Source organism: Narcine bancroftii, chromosome 5, assembly GCF_036971445.1.
Source record: "Narcine bancroftii isolate sNarBan1 chromosome 5, sNarBan1.hap1, whole genome shotgun sequence".
Lineage (NCBI taxonomy): Eukaryota > Metazoa > Chordata > Chondrichthyes > Torpediniformes > Narcinidae > Narcine > Narcine bancroftii.
Window position 1 is genome coordinate 49,094,294 of NC_091473.1, and position 18,043 is coordinate 49,112,336.

At 40.6% G+C, this 18,043-nt stretch overlaps 1 protein-coding gene across 2 annotated transcripts in view; it reads right to left on the minus strand.

The window, feature by feature from the left end:
• LOC138763362 (MICOS complex subunit mic25-like) overlaps positions 1–18,043 on the minus strand; it is a 680,065-nt gene that overhangs the window by 69,862 nt on the left and 592,160 nt on the right. The gene's annotated exons all lie outside the window — the stretch shown is intronic.

Genomic DNA, 18,043 nt, shown 5'->3' on the forward strand with positions numbered 1-18,043 from the left:
ATTAATTTTACACTGCTCCATCCAGTGACCCTGAAAATGTGATGTTGCCACGGTGGGGGGTGGGGGGAAGTGGTGGAGGAAAAGGGCGCAATGAGGTATACAAATACCAAAATGGCCGCCCAGGATGATCCCTGAAGAAAGCCACCATGGAGAAGGTTAAAAATAAAGAATGATCTGGCTGTAAATACTGTAGATATAACAAAAAAAGATTAGTTTTTACATTAATAACTACCAAAGTACAATAAACAAAAAACTTCTTGGGAATTCTGGGGTAGTTAGGGAGGGTGTGAAGTGAGTAGATGGGTGCAATGAGCACACTCCAGGATAAGGAGGGAGATGTCGACAAGGTTTTACGGGTTGATGCTTGGGGTTATTTGGGGTATTTTATGTCTTTTTATGAATTGTTAGTTTTAGGATTTTTTTAGCTTTTTCAGGTAATGTTTAGAGCATGGACATCTGTGCAGAGATCTATGGCAGATAAGCAGTATGGAAGATAAGTATCAGGTGAAAAAAGAAGGAAGGGGAGGAATATGATGGAGAGGCTCTGGGGTAATGGATAAAACAACATGAATGGGATGAACAGACTGATACAGAGAGTTTTGGCACACCTTAAAAAAATGCAGGCAGATATAGAATTTTTACAGGATTTACAAATACAAATCAAGGACATATAAAATTAAAGAAGGGGTGGGTGGGCTAGGTGGTGTCATCCTCCTTTAGTTTCAGAGCCAGGAGAGTAGCTATCCTGATAGGGAAGAATGCTCTGGTGTTGGTCCAGGGTGTGGTCGTCAATCTAGCAGGGAGATTTGTGAGCATTGTTAAATATACTCTGAATCATGGACACTTATGAATATAGATGCCCCAAATTTTGATGATGAACAATTGATACAAGACATATTCTTAAAGGTAACAGAGGGGTGCGGAAATATCTTCATTGGAGGGATTTCTATTTTTGTCTGTATCTGGTCATGGATAAGTCAGCAAAGAAAGTAACGAGGGCCCAGATGGCTAATTCTACCCTGGTTGAATAAGGAAGACAGAATCTGAGAGAATGGGATTATTCCTTTTACTCGAGACAACACTATTCCTACACCAGAATTGAATTTTTTGGCATCAACTCAGAGTAGGATAGTGGAGACCAAATACACAGCCAATTGCTGTCAGACCATTCAGCCTTGAATCTGTCCATCATAATGCCAGATAAGCATGCCTCTGTGTATAGATGATACCTGATCTTGTTGCGGTTGGGAAAAACGCAATTTTGTTGCTTTGTTAGAGCTCAGATAGAATTGTTCTGTGAGACAAATTTCCCTCTACTGATGATAATTTCCTAATATGGGACACATTGAAGATTTATTTAAGGGGCCAGATAATTGGATATACCAAAGGTATCAAAAAGGGGCATGTGAAGGAGATCAATAATTTGGAACAGAAATAGCCAAATTGGAAGAAAACTAAAAAGCAGGTTGAAAAGAAAAATACAGAAATTAATGAATTAAAAAAACTCAAATATAATACATTATAAATATACAAGACTGAAAAGTTGACCTTAAGATCTAGACAACAGTATTACAAGCTGGGGGAGAAGGCCCATAAATTCTTGACCTGGCAAGTGAGAGCAGAAGAGGTCTCAAGAACAATCAATGCAATTCGGATGGGGGAAGGCAAGGTTTCACATTAACCAAAGGAAATAAATGAAACATTTAGGAAGTTCTATAAAGAGCTGTATAAATCAGAGTCAGGGAGAAATCCCACTAAAATAGATGATTTCTTGCTTACTTTGGAACTAACAAATTTGGATCAGGAAGACCAAGAGAACCTGAATGCCCCCTTCTCTAGAGAGGAGATTGAAATAACCATGGACTCATTTCAGGCTAACATATCATGGGGGAGGATGGTTTCCATGTGGAATTTTATAAAGAGTTGAATATCTGTTAATGCCTCTTCTTATGAGAGTGGTAGATCAGGCGACGGAGGTGCATAGCCTCCCAGAGTCTTTCTCAACAGCAATCATCATGGTGATCTCGAAAACAGATGGACCCATTGAATCCCTCCTCTTTATGGCCCATCTCATTATTGAATGCAGATTATAAATTCGTAGCAAAAGCATTGGCCAATAGGTTGGCAGTATATTTGTTGAAATTAATGAATCCTGATCAAGCTGGATTTGTGGAAAAGAGACAATCACTAAACAACACAGCAAGATTGCTTAATATAATAAATCTGGCACAGTCAGGGGCAGATCCAGGAGTGTCCTTATCTCTGGATGTGGAAAAAGCCTTTGACAAATTGAAGTGGGACTTTTTGTTCAAGGTACTGGAGAAATTTGGACTGGTAAAATCATTTATTATTGGGTTAGGACACTCTACTATAAACCCCAAGATAAAATTACTACAAACAGGCAGATGTCTGCAATGTTTCCATTATGTAAGTTCAGTCGGCAGCGCTGTTCATACTGGCCATTGAGCCGCTGGTGGAAACCATTCTGCGGAATCCAAACATAAAGGGGTTCAAGGTGGCCCAGGTGGAACACAAAAACAACCTATTCACTGATGGTGTGTTAAAATATTTAATGGACCTATGGGCCGGGGTCACTAGCCAGGCTGAGGACCACACTGGAGGATTATGGGAAGGTCTTGGGTACAAAGTAAATCTGGACAAGAGTGAGATCTTGCCTTTGACAAAGGGGGATTATAGATAATACCAACAGGGAAGTCAATTCAAATGGCTGCAAGAAGCCATTAAATATCTGGGGATAAATGTAGACAAGGATTTATGCAACTTGTTCTTTCTTTGGCTTGGCTTTGCGGACGAAGATTTATGGAGGGGTAATGTCCACGTCAGCTGCAGGCTCGTTTGTGGCTGACTAGTCCGATGCGGGACAGGCAGACACGGTTGCAGCGGTTGCAAGGGAAAATTGGTTTGTTGGGGTTGGGTGTTGGGTTTTTCCTCCTTTGTCTTTTGTCAGTGAGGTGGGCTCTGCGGTCTTCTTCAAAGGAGGTTGCTGCCCGCCGAACTGTGAGGCGCCAAGATGCACGGTTTGAGGCGTTATCAGCCCACTGGCGGTGGTCAATGTGGCAGGCACCAAGAGATTTCTTTAGGCAGTCCTTGTACCTCTTCTTTGGTGTACCTCTGTCTCGGTGGCTAGTGGAGAGCTCGCCATATAACACGATCTTGGGAAGGCGATGGTACTCCATTCTGGAGACGTGACCTACCCAGCGCAGTTGGATCTTCAGCAGCGTGGATTCGATGCTGTCGGCCTCTGCCATCTCGAGTACTTCGATGTTGGAGATGAAGTCGCTCCAATGAATGTTGAGGATGGAGCGGAGACAACGCTGGTGGAAGCGTTCTAGGAGCCGTAGGTGATGCCAGTAAAGGACCCATGATTTGGAGCCGAACAGGAAACTCAATTATCTCCCTTTGCTCCGGAAGATTGAGGAGGATCTCAGTAGATGGAGAACACTGCCCATAACTTTGGTGGGAAGAGTTAACTGTGTTAAAATGAAGGTGATGCCAAGGCTACAATATCTATTTTAGTCATTACCCATTCCATTGCCCCAGGGCTTCTTTAAGATGTTCAAAAGGTATGTCAGAAAGTTCCTGTGGAATGGTAAAATGGCTAGAATCTCCATGGACTTGAGTTGAAAAATGGGGGAGGGGTGGTGGGTTTAAAATTGCCAGATTAAAAAAAAATTACTGGGTAGTCCAGGCAAGGTTTAACGCCTCACTCTTTGAGGAAGCCCCCCCTCACCCACTCCAGGGCACAAATTGGGCTACATGCAGTTGGTGAAAAGATAGGAGAGTGTATACATAAATGGGACACTAAATTAATTTCAAAGAAAATGAATATCCCCATACTAAAGCATATACTTAAGACATGGCATCGAATAAATCAATGTATTGGATTGAAGGCGGGCTTATCTCTCTGACACAGAATAACTTAATACCCATGACATTGAACAATAACACAATAGATCCTGGACACCTAGATGGTGCCAGAGAGGGATCAGGCGTATCGAGGCTTGTTACAAGTGAGGGATGCTCATGTCATTTGAACATTTGAGAAATAAATATACTTTGTTTAATGGAAGATTGTTCTGCTATCTGCAACTAAGATCTTTTTTAAGGGACAAATTGGGACCATCTATGACCCTGCCCTAGTGTTGTGATATGGAGATCCTAATTTGAAGGGGGAATGTAGGCAAGTGTATTTCTATGATGTATTTCATATTCCACAATGAGGTCCTGAAGCCAGACTTACACAGGTCGAGGGAAAGGAGGGAGTCAGACTTGGACACAACAATCCATGAGCGGTTCTGGTCAGACCTGTGTCTGGATAACATGACCGCTGTTATTGATGCCAGGTATAGTTAGTCCAATACAATTTCTTGCATCAACTGTACCTCTCACCACAAAAATTACATAAATCTAAATCAGAAATTTTGGAAATGTGCCTTAGGTACGGTGTGGAGATCGGAACCTTTATCCATTCAACCTGGGTGTGTACAAAGGTGAGATCCTTCTGGAAGGACCTGGGGGACATTCTGAAAAAAATTATATGGGGATTTTCCACAGGATCCAAAATTGTACGTCCTGGATAACATTATATACGTATGTTTTAAACTGTCCCAGATACCAAATAGAGTTTGTCAAGGTCGCCTTGTTGGTAGCCAGGAAGTGTATAGCGATCACATGGAAATCCAACTCCCAACTAATCATTAAACGATGGAATATGGAAATGTAGAACTAACTGTATTTCCCCTGGAGAAAATCACATACAATTTAAGGACGAGATATGGCACATTTGTTAGGGTGCGGAAACCTTATCTGAAATTCAAAGGTAAACGGATATAATTTCACCCCTCCAGAATAAAGGAAATGAAACAGTCTGTCCCAATTGGGAAATGATTGAGATCAAAGTAACAGGATATGATGCAGATGACATACTCTTGTTTTTTTTTCCCTTACCCACGTTTTAGTTTTTTGCAAAGGTCCTTGACCTCACGGGGATTTGTGCTTTTGTCTTTGAACTTGTATGATTTCTTGGAGAAAGGTGGGGAAAACAGAATCTGTATGTTATACATAACTGTTGAAAGACAGTGTATTGTTGTCTGAATTCACACAAGTTATTGAAAATCAAAAATAATATATTCAAAAAAAATAGAAAAAGCTTTGTTTTGCACGCCAGCCAGGCAAGTCAATCCATAGAGCAAGAAGAGAGCAGCAAGAGGAACAAAATGTGGTCTGGAGAGACCATAAGACATTGGAGGAAAATTAGACCATTCGGCCCATTGTGTCTGCCCCACCATTCCATCATATTTGATTTATTATCCTTTTAACCCCATTCTCCAGCCTTCTCCCCATAATCCTTGATTCTCTGCCTAACCCAGAAATCATAGAACCAAAGATTACAGCACAGAAATAGGCCCTTGGCCTTTCCAGTCTGTGCCACACAATTTTTCTGCCTAGTCCCAGTCCATAGCCCTCCATACCTCTCCCATCCATGTAGCTGTACAAATTCTTCTTAAATGTTAAAATTGAGCCCACATTCACCACTTCAGCCAGCACCTTGTTCCACACTCCCACCACTCTCTGAGTGAAGAAGATCCCCCTCATGTTCCCGCTAAATCTTTCCCCTTTCACCTTTTAACCCATGACGTCTGGTTTGTATATTACCTACCTTTACTCTGTCTATCCCTCTCATAATTTTAAATACCTCTATTAAATCACCCTTCATTCTTTTACGCTCTAGGGAAAAAAGTCATAACCTGTTTAACCTTTCCCTGTACTCAGTTCCTGAAGTTAGGGCAACATCTTGGTAAATCTTATTTGCACTCTGTCAATCCTATTGATATCTTTCCTGCAGTTAGGTAACCAAACCTCTACACATACTCCAAATTTGACTTCACCAATGTCTAATATGTTACCATCATAACCCAGCTCCTGTACTCAATACTTTGATTTATGAAGGCCAACATGCCAAAAGCTCTCTTTACAACCCTATCTATCTGTGACACCATGTTCATGAAACTATGTATCTAAATTCCATCTGCCATTTCAACATCTTCTGATGATCCCATCCTGTACGTGCTGCCTTCAGGAGAGGGAATCTGAGGAAAGCATCTGACCTGGATGGATTATCTGGCTGAGTACTAAACCTATGTCCTGACCAACTTACCAAGGTATTCACAGATATCTTCAATATCTCACTCCAGCAGGGCATGGTACCCACCTGCTTCAAACAGCTGTCAATCATAGAAGATGAGTGTAATAATCTGCCTTATGACTATCAACTAGTAGCACTATATCAACAGAAATAAAGTGTTTTCAAAGGCTGGTGATGAAGTAGATCAGCTCCTGTCTGAACGATGACATGGATCCATTCCAGTTCGTCTATTGTAGTAACAGGTGTATGGCAGATGACATCTTACTGGCTCAGCACAAAGCCCTGGTACACCTGCACAGCAAAACATCAGGACGCTCTTTTAACACCATCATCCTCTCAAAACAGATCAGCAAATTCCAAGACCTGGGAGTTAACACCCACTGCGTAATTGGATCATGGATTTCCTCCCCTTCAGGCCACAATCAGTGAAGATTGGTAAGAACTTCTCCTCCACAATCTCCATCATTACATTGATTACATTGATCATTACATTGATTCATAACATTTAGAAGTTTTCATCATTTTTATCCTTTTTTCTGAATGAATGGAAACTGAGGCTATTAGCATGAGAAAATAAATAAATCAAGCCTTTGTAAATCTTTACTCTTGCAAGTCATACTATAGGTACCATAAAGCATGAACAAGCACTTTGTACTCCAACTACAGGGCTGCGTTCTTGGCCCCCTGGTCTACTCACTCTACACCTACAACTATGTAGCTTGGTATGACTATAACACCATCTACAAATTTGCCAACGATACCATGTTAGTGGGTTGCATAAAGGAAGGGGGTGAGTCAGTATACATGATGAAGATTGAAAACTTGGCTGAATGGTGTACCAACAACAACCTTGCACTCAATATCATCAAAACTAAGGAGGATATTGTTGATTTTAGGAAGAGAAAGCCAGAGGTATACAATCCAGTGATCACAGGGGGATCAGAGGTGGAGAGGGTGAGCAAACTTAAGTGCTTGGGAGTCAATATTTTGGAGGATCATTCCTGGACACAACACACCAATGACATCGTGAAGGAAGTACATCAGTGCCTCAACTTCCTCACAAATTTGTGAAGGTTTGCTATGACACTAGAAACCCTGGCAAATTTCTTCAGAGGTGTGGTGGAAAGTTTGCTGATTTGCTGCATCACTGTCTGGTATGGGAACACCAATACCCCTGAGCGTAATGCCCTCCAAAAAATAGTAGAGACAGCACAGGACATCACAGGCAAAACCCTCCCTACTATTGAGAACGTCTACAGGCCAGCCGTCGGAGGGCAGCAGAAATCATTAAAGACCCACACCACCCAGCACGCGCTTTGTTCTTGCAGCTGCCATTAGGGAAGAGGTAAAGGTGCCACAAGACTCGCACCACTAGGTTCAGGAACAGCTGCTCCCCCTCCACCATCAGACTCCTCAACAACAAACTCAATCAGGGACTCATTTAAGGACACATGCACTTTATTTTCTTTTTGTTCTCTCTGTATAGTGCAGTTTGTTTACATTCATTATCAGTTTACAGTTCTTTATTTGTTTACATGTTTACGCTGTGTAGAGTTTATCATTGCACTACCAATTAGTGGTAATTCTGCTGCGCCCACAGCAAAAAGGAATCTTAGGGTTGTATGTGATGTTATTTATATACTCTGACAATAAATCTGAAATCTAAAATCATTTAAAAAAATATTTTATTTAAAAATGTTTTACCCAAACATGGAGTCAATTAGAGTTAAAAATACAAGTAAAAAAGTACCGTAGATATTTGTGTATAATGCATTTCATATATATTGCGACCCCCCCCCCATTTTTGAGGGGAAAAGGGGGAAAATTTTACCTCTGTGTATAATATAACCACCCTCCCCTTGCCCGCCCAAGTCATGCTGGCGTCTCTCCCCCCTCGCCCGCCCGATTCACGCTGCCATCACTCCCCCCCCTCGCCTACCTGATTTGCGCTGCCGTCTCTCCCCCCTTCCCCGCCCAAGTCGCGCTGCCATCACTCCCCCGGCGCCTACCCGAGTCACGCTGCCATCTCTCCTCCTCCCCTGTCAGAATAGTGTTGGCATCTCTTCCCCCACCTCGCCCGCCAGAGTCACGCTGTCGTCTCTCCCCCTGGCCCGCCCGAGTCGCGCTGGCGTCTCTTTCCCGTCGTCTGCCCAAGTCGCGTTGCTATCTCTCCCCCCTTGCCCGCCTGAGTCACGCTGGCATTTCTCTCCCCCCTCGCCCGCCTGATTCATGCTGCCATCTCTACCCACCGCTCCCCCCCATTGCGCTGTTGTCAATGTAGGCAGTTGCTGATAATCTTACTTATTGTTAAACCTGGCAGAAAAAAATTGTTAAAATAATAACCTTGTGTATAATGCAACCCCCCTTACTTTGTGCTCCAATTTTGGTACAAAATTGTTCGCATTATACTCGAATATTTACGGTATATCCAATAATGACTTCATGGTATCAACCCAATCCCCCCCAACTCCCACCCCCATAAAGACACCAAAGAAAAAATAAATTAATGCATGTATAGAAAAACAAGAAAAAGATAAGAAGATAGCAAAGAAAGAAAAGGAGAAAACGGATTGGTTTGCTAAAAAGTGACACACACTCCACAGATCACAAATTCATTCTCTATATTTAATTTTCTTCAGAGAAGATCAACACTGGTCTCAAGGGTTGGGAACTCATCTAAAGATTTACACCTGAATGTTGTAAATATGATCACCAAATTTGTAAAAATGTCATACTTATTTCTTAAGTTGTAGGTAATCTTCCCTAATGTGCCTCCCTAGATGTGAATCAAACCTCCATGCAACAGCCATACATTTTCTGGCCACTGCCAGTGCAATTTTAACAAATTCTATTTGATATTTGGACAGTTTCAGTATGGGTCATCCTACAATGTTCCCTCGTAAAATAATTCTGGGTTTTGTGGAAATTGAATTCCTGTAATTTGCTCTAAAAGATTACCTAAAGCTATCCAAAAAGGTCTCACTTTAGAGCACGACCAGGTTGAATGTAAAAAAAAAATTCTTACCTCCTCACCACATCAAAAACATCGATCTGAAAGGTTTGAACTTAATTCATTTAATTTCTGTGGTGTGAGATATAATTGATGCAAAAAATTATATTGTACTAATTTATATCTTACATTGATCATATTAGTTATACTATCCCGATATAATCCAGACCAGATTTGTTCATCAATTATTACATTTAAGTCTGATTCCCATCTCTGCCCGGACTTGTGAGCCCCATGTTTGGGGGGGGTTTCCATTTGAAGTAAGAAATACATTGCTGAAGTAAATTTCTTTGTTTTTCCTTTTCGAATCAGCGTTTCTAAATCACTACAATTTGGTAAAAACGTTGTTGGGCCTAATTTATCCCTTAGATATGCTCTTATTTGAAAATAGCAGAAAATTGCGTTATTAGGAATTCCATATTTATTTTTAATTGTTCAAATGATATCATTTGTCTCCGATCATAACAATATCAATATACCTGATCCCTTTATGGGACTAATTTTGAAAATTTGATTACATGGTATAAGGCAGAATCAGAGGAGTTTTAGGAGATAAGGCCTCCCTGTTCCAATATCTCTATTTATTTTATACCAAATATTTGTTAAATGTTTTAACAAAGGGTTTTCTCTCTCACCCTTTATTAATTTTACATCCCATTTATACATAAAATCTTCTGCCATTCTCTCCCCAATTTTATCCAATTCTATTTTCACTGATGCAGTTTTATCTCCTTCCTTAAAAAAGAAAGAAATCTCATCTGTGCCCCTTGACAGTAATTTTTAGGGAGTCGTAAACCTTCCAATTCATATTTCCAGGTTGTTTTTCTACAGAGACCCTTAACATCTTACCTTTTCAAAGAAATTTTCTGACATTTATTTAAGTTTTGAAAGAACCTCAGCATTAGTGGTATGGGCAGTGATTGAAAGAGATATTGTACTCTTGGAAATATATTCATTTTAATGCAATTGATTCTTCCCATAAGTGTTATAAGTAAGGCGGTCCATCTATTTCAATTTTCTTCAGTCCTTTTAAGTAAAGGTAAATAACTCAATTTGTACAAATTTTTAAAGTCATTATCTGTACGTATCCATAAGGATTTTATCTAATTTCCTGGCCATTTAAATGGAGTATCTCTTTGACACTCAGTATAATCTCCTCTTGTAAGAGGCCTCATTTCATTCTTATCCCAATTTATTTTATGACCTGAAACTTTCCCATAATCTTCCAATCTTGAGTACAATTACTGTAACGAATGTACTGGCTCTGTCAAATACATAAATTCATCATCAGCAAATAAATTAATTTTATATTCATCTGAAATAAATTTTCAGCCCATTTTTCCAGCTTGTCCAGATCTCTCTGCAAGCTTTGAAAACATTCTTCGCTGTCCACAACACCTCCAATCTTTGTATCATCTGCAAATTTGCTGATCTAATTTGCCACTTTATCATCCAAATCATTAATATAGATGACAATAACAATGGTCACAGTACTGATCGTTGAGGCCCATCACTAGTCACAGGCCTTTGGTCTGAGGAGAAATCATCTACTACCACTCTTTGCTTCTCCCGCATAGCCAATATCAAAGCCAGTTTACTACCTCACTATGAATACCGAGCGTCAGACCCTTCCTGAGTAACCTCCCATGCGGGACCTTGTCAAAGGCCTTACTAAAGTCATGTAGACAACATCCACAGTCTTTCCTTTGTCAATTTTCCTTGTAACCTCCTCATAAAACTCTATAAGATTGGTTAAACATGACCTACCAGATACAAAGCCATGTTAACTATCCCTAATTAGTCCTTGACCATCCAAATACTTGTATATCTGATCTCTTAGAACACCTTCCAATAATTTACCTACTACTAACATCAGGCTCACTGGCCTATAATTTCCAGGGTTACTTTTGGAGCCCTTTTTTAAACAACAGAACAATATGAGATGCCTGCCAATCCTCTGGTACCACACCCATGGTTAACAACATTGTAAATATTTCTGCCAGAGCCCCTGCAATTTCTACACTAGCCTCCCTCATCTGAGGTAATATCTTGTTGGGCCCTGGGGATTTATCCACCCTTATTTGCATTAAGCACTTCCGCCTCTTTAATCTGTATCAGTCCGTGACCTCACTGCTTGTTTTACAAACTTCTCTTGACTCTGTGCCAATTTCCTGAGAAATACCAATGCAAAAAAAAAACATTTAAGATTCTCCCCCATCATTTTAGCTCTATACATAGCCGACTACTCTGATCTTCAAAGGGAGCAATTTTGTCATTTACTATCCATTTGCTCTTAATATAACTCTAGAAACCTTTAGCATTTTCCTTCACATTGCCTGCCAAACAAAGCAACATCATGTCTTCCTTTAGCTTTCCTGATATATTTCTTGAGTATTTTCTTGCACTTTTTTAACACTCCTCAAGTACCTTATTTGCTCTGTGTTGCCTATACGTGTTAGACACTGCTCTCTTCTTCCAAACCAGATTCCAATGACCTTCAAAATCAAAGCTTCCCTATGCCCATTAACTTTGCCTTTAATATTGACAGGAACATGCAAATCCTTTACTCTCAAAATATCATCTTTGAAGTTCCTCCACTTACCTTGCACATCCTTGCCAGAAAACAACCTATCCTGATCCACGCATTCTATGTCATTTTCTCAAAATTAGCCTTTCTCCAATTTAGAATTTCAAACCGAGGCGCAAGCTTAGCCCCCTCCATAACTTGAAACTAATGGCATTATGATCACTGGACCCAATATGTTTCCCTGCACATACCTCTGTCACCTGTCCTGTCTCATTCCTAATATGAGATCCAGTATTGGACTCTCTCTCTCATTGGTACCTCTATATACATTGATTTCAGTACCTTTCCTGACAAATTTGACAAACTCCAAGCCATTCAGACCTTTTACGGTATGGAAGTCCCAGTCAATATGTGGAAAATTAAAATCTCCTCATATCAGAACCTTATGTTTCCCGCAGCTGTCTGCTGTCTCTTGACAAATGTGCTCCTCCAATTCTCATTGACTATTGGGCCGTCTATAATAAAACCCCATGAGTGTGGTCATACCTTTCCTGTTCCTCAGCTCAACCCAGAAAGCTTCAGAAGACAAGCCCTCTGGTCTCCCCTGCCTGAGCACAGCCGTGATATTTTCCCCGATGAAAGTCAGATGGCGGAAGGTGCAGGTTGGTGTGGAGACAAAACTGTGAGTTTGTGATCTTATTTTTTTCCTCTTTGTGATGTATTTATTGTACTTAATTTGTGTTCATATGCTTAATGTAACTTGGAGGTTGCAGCAAGTAATACTTTCATTTAATCTGTACATTGTACCTATTTATGTAACAATAAACTCTCATTCATAGCTCTGCAAACCACACATTGAGCCTCTTGCTCATGGAATCTTTTTTTGATTAGGTTAACCTCTTGCTGAGCACTACAGATCAGCTGATTGAATATTTGACACTGTTCCTTTAGTGATCTGACTGTTATCATATTACTTAGACATCTTTCCCTCACCATTATGACCGGCCTTACTGAAAGGAAAAAACATCCTCCTGTGGACGCAAGCCTTTTGTGGATGCTGGGCCTGCGACCGTTCACAATATATATAAATAATTTGGAGGACGGTACCAAGTGTAGCGTATCTCAGTTGGCTGATGACACTAAATTGAATGGAAAACTAAATGGTGTGGAGGAAACAGAGAGCCTGCAGAGAGAGATAAGTTAAGTGAGTGGGTAAAAGATCTGGGAGATGGAGTATATTGTTTGTTAATGTGAGGTCATCCACGTTGGAAGAAAAAGAGTAGATCATTAATAAAGAGTGAAAGATTACAGCATGCTACTTTCCAGACATTTGGGAGTGTTTGCGTATCAATCAAAAAAGTTTGGTCTGCAGCCGCAAAAGGGATGTTGTCCTTCTTTGCCAGAGGGATTGAATTTAAGAGCAGGATGGTTTTGCAGCAAATGTACAAGGTCTTGGACTTGTTCTAAGGTTAAGAATTATTGATTACAAGTTAAATTGTTTTGGAGCGAGTATTAAAAGTAAGTCTACCATTTGACCTAATGTTATTTTTATTAGGAGATATTAAATAGATTGTTTTAGGATTGAGATTGACTATGTACCAAGTTGAATTTTTATGTTTGGCTATTATTTGAAAATCTGATTTAGTTTTAGGAATGCATATTGAAATGAAATCCTGTATTCCTTTAGAAAAGATAACGTACAATTTTAGGGATAAATATCATTTTTTTGTTAAAGTATGGAGCCCATACTTAAAAACTCTTGGTATTAAAATTTAATCTCCCAATCTGCTCCAGTGGATGTCTCAGTCTCTGCAGCAAAAAATTGATTATGGTTGTCCTTAGTGATAATCTCCCTTCTTCTTTCTTGGTAGGTGGGTAGGGGAGGAGGGAGGGTGTTAGTTGGGTGGATGTTATAATTAGTCATCTGGTTTAAAATTATAAATAAAATATTTTTTAAAATGTTCAAGGTACTGGGCAAGGCTGCACCTGGAGTATTGTGTGCAGTTCTGGTATCCTTACTTGAGAAAAGATAGTCTGGCCTTGGAACAGTTCATCAGGTTTATTCAGGAGATGAGGGTGTAAGAATATGAGGAGAGACTGAGTCATCTTGAACTGTACTCATTGGTATTTAGAAAAATATGATAAAATCTTATAGAAATCTTATGAAAGGAATAGATAAGATAGAGGGAGAAAAGTTGTTTTAACACACAGGTTAACCAAAACCGGGGACATAGCTCATTAAATGGATTTAAGACAGTTAGATCAAGCCCTTGAAATTATCAAGTTTTCATGCACTGCCCGATAGAGTACAAAACAAAGCTAGCTTTCAGGTTATTAATAGTCTGGCATGATTTGCGTAGCGGTTAGCATATCACCTTTACAGTGCCAGCTATCAGGACCACGCTGTCTGGATGGAGTTGATACATTCTCCGTGTATCTGCGTTGGTTTTCCCAGGGGGCTCCAGTTTCTTCCCATAATTTGAAATGTAATGGGGGTTGTAGGTTGATTGGGTCTAAATTGGATGGCACGGATTTGTGGGCTGAAATGGCCTGCTACTGGGCTGCACGTCTACATTTTTAATATCATCATAGCACAAGGTAGGAGGTTTCAAGCATCTATCTCGAAAAGCTTTTTAAACAAGCAGATTTTGACACAATTTGTGGGAATATTGTCCATTCTAGATTCTCTGGATGCTTTGGACAGTTGTTGACTTAGCTAGAGATAATCCTGTTCCTTGATCCTCGGTCTCTATTGTTAAGTTACAAGTTGAATCTCATGTTTGCATGACCAATTTGCTGGTCAATTTGGTGATATATGCCTACTGACAATTGATCCGATCTTCCTGCGCTGACTGCAGAGACTGTCTTGGTGGCTGATTTGCCAAGATCATCTAGTAATGGAATGAAACGAGAAAGTCTGCAGATACTTTGATTCAATACACAAAAGTACTGGAGAAACCCAACAGGTCATGTAGGTAGCAAAGATATGTAACCAATATTTCAAGTCTGAGTCCTTCATGAGCAAAAAGCAGGCTCCAGGAGCTTGAATAAAATGGTGGGGGGAGAGGCAGAGAGGGGAACATAAGCCCATAAAAAGCAGAAGAGAAAAATGGTGGGAAGTAATAGGGGGAGGTGTTGGATAGCTCTGGAGAAGGAAAGGGCTGGGGAGTTGAAGGAAAGGAAACAGAGGGTCTAATTACAGACCAGGTCTACCTTTCCTGGCTGCAATGTCTTCATAGCTGAGGTAAACCATCCATGTAAAATATGAGATAAAACACCAAAGTCGGCAGACACCATGGTTGAAGTAAAGACACAAAGCTGGAGAAACTCAGCAAGTCGAACAGTGTACTTTATGTAGCAAAGATAATCATACATAATGAAAGTTTTGGGCTTGAACCTTTCATACCTCGATGAAGGGCTCAAGCCCAAAATGTTGGTTATATATCTTTATCCTTGCTATGTAAAGTGCACGATTTGACCTGCTGAGTTTCTCCAGCTTTGTGTTTTCACTTTATGTAAAATATGAACAAGCTCAGCAGCATGCGAAGGCAATGGGCAGCACCCATCAAATTCCAGGCCAAGTCCCAATTAAGTTCATGACATAGTTACTGTGAGAAGAGAAAAAGAGTTCCTTCAGCATCTCTCTCCTTTCTATTTATAGAAGCAAACGAGAACAAGATCTGTGTTTGCTAACCAAATGAGGGCTATTAAATAACACTGTGACACCAAGCCAAATTCTAGCACACCTCTTCTGCACCCTCTCATTCATATCTTTCCTGAAGTGTAGTAGAATCAAACACAAGACTCCAGTTGGAGCTGAACCAATGTTTTGCAACCAATGTTCTATGACTTTCTTGTTTCTGTACCTAATGTTTCCATTTATAAAGCCCAAAATCCTGAAACCTGCCCTTGCCACTTCTAATGAGGATGACTTCCCTCTGCATGAGGAGTGCATTCCATCTGGTCCAGGTGACTTATTTACTTCAAGCACAGCTGGATTATTGTCGTATACTTAGAAAGGTGTCCCAAAACAGGTATATTTCTTTTTACAGAAGCATAGATTTAAGATACTATCTTTATTATTTATCAATATTTTGGGATCTAGGCATTGGAAGAAAGGACAATATTTATGCCCATTTCTAATTGCCCTCAAGAGGTAGTGAACCACCATTCTGAGATGAGAGTTTATTGTCATATGCATAAGTACAATGTGCAGATGCACCAAAATTCTTACTCAGCCTCGAGATGCTGGACTTAAGGTTTCTGTACCTTCTCTCGGAAGGTAACAGTGAGAAGAGGTTGTACCAGGGTGATGCCGATCCTTCATGATGTTGGGTGCCTTCTTCAGGCAGCAACTCACATGGATGTCTTCAGTGAACAGGAGATCGGCACTCATGATGGATTTGGCTAGGTTTGACACTTCCTGCAGCATTTCTGGGCACCCAAGTTTCCAAAATAGGCAACTTGTCAACACACTTTCCACATTACACCTCTAGATGTTTAATGGAGTATTCAACAACATGCTAAATCTCCTCAGACTTCTTAGAAAGTGGAGGTATGGGTCTGTCATTGACAGCTTTTATTGCATTGATCAACCAACATGTTCAGAGCCACGGTGAAAATAACTACCAGGATTCTAGAGGATGAATACAACTGATGGGGTCTTTTGTTGCCCAGAAATTCCCCATTTATCAACATCACGGTTAGAATATTTAGATCTGGTGTTAGATTAAAGCATATTGTTCTTATTGATAGATGTGGATCAGCTAATGAGTTGGGATGAGATAAATGACTAACAAAAAAACAAAAAAACGAGTTACTGCAAATCAATGTAATTTCCTCCTCAGATAACACAATGTTTTCACAGGAAATCGAACTGAAGCAACTTCTCTCAATAAATACTGGAGCCAAGGGCTCCAGTAAAGTTCAGTGAGTGGGGGATAGTTTTTTTTATACATAAGTTAAGTGCTTAAGATCTACGTCAGTCTTCATGAAGGAGTTTGACTTGAAGCATAGACAAACCATTTCTACCTATGGTGTTTCTCTATTAGTCTCTTATTGATGTATGGTCACCCAATTTAATTGACCAGTGTTGTCAATATTGGATCATGGAAATGTAATAGATCACTGACTTATTTTCTTTGTGATCTATAAAACAGAAATGAACAAGAACTGGGTCTTGGAATTAGAGCAACTGGAGTTCAGATAAATCTGTTCCTAATTATTCCCAGTAATCTGTTTGAATTGAATGGGGCCTGGATGTTTGTAAAGGACTCGTATCATTAGTTGATGAAATCCAAATGTGAATCCCCAAAGCCAATGCAACTGAAGGTATCTACAAGTTACTTCACTCAGGGGTTTAAGAATTCATCTGGCCTCTGAGACACCAGGGTATAAACCTAAAAGATTGGGCCATACACTGCCAAGAAATTATAACAATAATTAATAACAGTAATCTGCTTGCATTCAGCGATAAAGATTGGTAAGAACTTCACCACAATCTCCATCAGTTCCAGTGCACCACAGGGCTGTGTTCTTAGCCCCATGCTGTACTCACTTACACCTACGACTGTGTGGCTCAGTATGACAATAACACCATCTACAAATTTGCCAACATTACCACAGTAGTATAAGGGAAGGGGATGAGTCAGCAGACTTACACCTACGACTGTGTGGCTCAGTATGACAATAACACCATCTACAAATTTGCCAACATTACCACAGTAGTATAAGGGAAGGGGATGAGTCAGCAGAGAGTGGGAGTTCCAGTGAGTGTAGGAGTTCCATCGAGAGCAGGAACAGCAGTGATAAGCTGGATTCAGCAAGGCGAGGCCCAGTGGGAGCAGCAGCTAGGAGCTGAACTCAGCAAGGCCCAGCAAGAGTAGAGGAGAGGAGCTGGACTCAGCGAGGTGAGGCCCAGCTGGAGCAGCAGCAAGGAGCCTGCTTCGGTGAGGCCTGGTGAGAGCAGCGGCGAGGCCCAGTGGAAACAGTAGCAAAGGAAGTTCAATTTTAGATCTTTTAGCAATTAGAATAAAAATTAAATATGGCAGGGGACTTCTCTTGCAGGATGTAGGTTGTCAGGGAAGCCAACAGTATCCCTGATGACTTCATCTGTGAGAAGTGCATCCAGCTGTAGTTCCTGAAAAACTGAGTTAAGGAATTAGAGCTGGCATTGGATGAACTCTGGATCATTCGGGATGCAGAGGGCGTGATTGACAGGGGTTACAGGGACACTAACACACCTAGGAGGAGGGAGGACGGTAGATGGGTGAAAGTAAAGAGAGGGAAAGGGAACAGGCAGGCAGTGCAGGGCACCTCTATGGGAGTTCCCCTGAATAAC